The sequence below is a fragment of the Manacus vitellinus genome, unplaced genomic scaffold (assembly GCF_001715985.3).
Source record: "Manacus vitellinus isolate BGI_N305 unplaced genomic scaffold, ASM171598v3 scaffold_43_pilon, whole genome shotgun sequence".
NCBI classification, from domain to species: domain Eukaryota; kingdom Metazoa; phylum Chordata; class Aves; order Passeriformes; family Pipridae; genus Manacus; species Manacus vitellinus.
Genome location: NW_021940560.1, coordinates 1144077 through 1146549, shown reverse-complemented (window position 1 = coordinate 1146549; position 2473 = coordinate 1144077).

The following is a 2473-nucleotide window of genomic DNA, read 5'->3' as shown; positions in this document are numbered from 1 at the left end:
CAGCCTGGGAGGGATCCTGGGGAGCCTGGCCCCTAGGGGAGCAGCCTGGGAGGGATTTTGGGGAGCCTGGTCCCCAGAGGAACGGCCTGGGAGGGATTTTGGGCAGCCTGGTTCACAGGAGAAGAGCCTGGGAGAGATTTTGGGCAGCCTGGTCCCCAGAGGAACAGCCTGGGAGGGATTTTGGGGAGCCTGGTCCCCAGGGGAGCAGCCTGGGAGGGATTTTGGGGAGCCTGGTCCCCAGAGGAATAGCCTGGGAGGGATTTTGGGTGAGCCTGGTCCCCAGGGGAGCAGCCTGGGAGGGATTTTGGGAGCCTGGTCCCCACAGGAGCAGCCCCTCCGTTGCCAGGCAACTGCTGGCTGATGCTGCACAGCAGCTTGCTGGCAGCAGCTGATGCAGGCAGATGTGGCCACATCTGGCAGAGGAAGGAGGTGTGGAATTCCTCCCCACATTTGCCTATCACAAATGTTATATTAAGCCATGTTTTTATCAGGCCCAGCTTCTGGAAGTCTTTCATTAAGCTTTTAAGGTGGCATTAAGAGCAATGTTGGCTTGAAAAGTGATGTTCAGCTCTGTTTTAGGTTTCATTCCATAAAAAAATTGGCCTGTTTAGGTTTGAAACCATCCTCCCATACTAACAGTTTGGGCTTTGGATCCTTCCTTATCCAGGCATCCAGATGCCATCAGTGAGTTTGGTGTCCCTGGGAGCACAAATGGCCAGCACAGGTTTCAGTCTCACAGGTTTTTGGAGATCAGATGAAATAGTTTTGATATTAATTTGGAAGATGTAATCTCAGTTGTAGGATGCAGCTGGACTCAGACTCCAACTGTGCTACTGTGCTGAATGAGGAAGAGCTGGGTGAGAAATTGGGCAGTTCTCCTGGTTTTCCGTGAGGAATTTCTGCAAATAGTTTATTTCTGGCTGGCTCAGGGATTAGGACACTTAATTCCTGTCGAGTCCTAAGAGTGGCAAGAGATTAAGGGGCTGTTCAAGGATGTGCTGATCCTGATTTACAGAAAGTGGCCATTTGGGAAGGGAGGGACTTTGACCTGTTGGAGTCCAGGGGAGGCCACAGAGATGGTCTGAGGGCTGGAGCTGCTCTGCTGGGAGAACTGGGATTGTTCAGCCTGGAGAAGGGAAGGCTTTGGGGTGACACCCCATCAGTCTGGAAAAGAGCCTGGAATTACCCAAGATTTCACTAAAATAAAGTGAGACTGGCAGCCCTGGTAGGAAAATTCTGGCTCAGGAATTGAGGGGTTTTTGTCGGATCAATGTTTATTTTGTCTCTCAGAGGTGCCGTGGAAGTGAATTAAGAGCTTTGGAGGCGGCTGGATGGAGTGGTGATGAATGTTGTGGCTTCGAGCCCCTGGGAAAATTAAATATTGTTCATTCCGTGCCTGGCCCGGCTGGTGGGGAATGAGCAGGGGCCATGTGGGGACTCACCACAAGAAATGCTGAACAATTGCTTTGTTTTACCAAATTGTAACTGCAGAGAAGTGTTTTTGTTTTTTTTTTTTCTTTAGTAAATGAGAAAAGCAAGTCAAGGTTTTACATCTCCAGCTCTGCCCCTTATTCAGACCTTGCATTCTCAGCCTCCATAACATTGTCCTACCACAGCAGTTTATTGTGGCAGTTTTGGGAAAGGCTGGCAGTGCAGATGATTTCTAAAATTTGCATCCTGTTTTCTGCTATAAAAACCTGCTTTTACTGCTTCTAACACTGCCAGACTGCAGGGCTTGGGGGCAGGAGTTTCCCTCGCTGCTCTGCTGCAAGATAATGTTTGAAAAATTAGCTTTATTCTTGGAAGTGGTGGCTGAAAACCTCAGCATTTTTGCCTTCCTCCTCTTCCTGGGAACCTTGTTATTCTGTATTTTACTTATACTAAACGTGGTCTTTGAGAAGCTTCATCTCTTCTGAGGTCTGGAAGGGGGATTTTGTTATAGAACCACAAAATCCTGGGATGGTTTGGGTGGGAAGGGACATTAAAGCCCATCCAGTGCCACCCCCTGCCATGGGCAGGGACACCTTCCACCAGCCCAGGTTGCTCCAACCTGGCCTTGGACATTTCCAGGGATCCAGGGGCAGCTTTTCCTGTGCCCTGAAATTCTAAATCAACTGCTGGGAATCTCTTAGCAGGGAGAGGCATTGGTTGTGTTGATATTGAGGACAGATGGAAAATGTTATTAATGAGGACACAGCACAATAATGCTTCGAGAATCATTTTAAAAACTTCATTTAAATCATTCCAGCTCTTCCACCCCACTGGCTCAGATGAGCTGCAATTACAAAGTAATGTAAAATGTAAATCTGCCAGTTGTGATACTGCTGGGTTGGAGAGCTGAGGGGTTCAGAGGCAGGATGGAAAACTGTAATGGGTGAAGGATTCCTTCCTGGAAAGGGTGGTCAGGCCTTGGCAGGGGCTGCCCAGGGAGGTTTGGAGTGCCCACCCTGGAGGTGTCCCAGGAAGGCCTGGC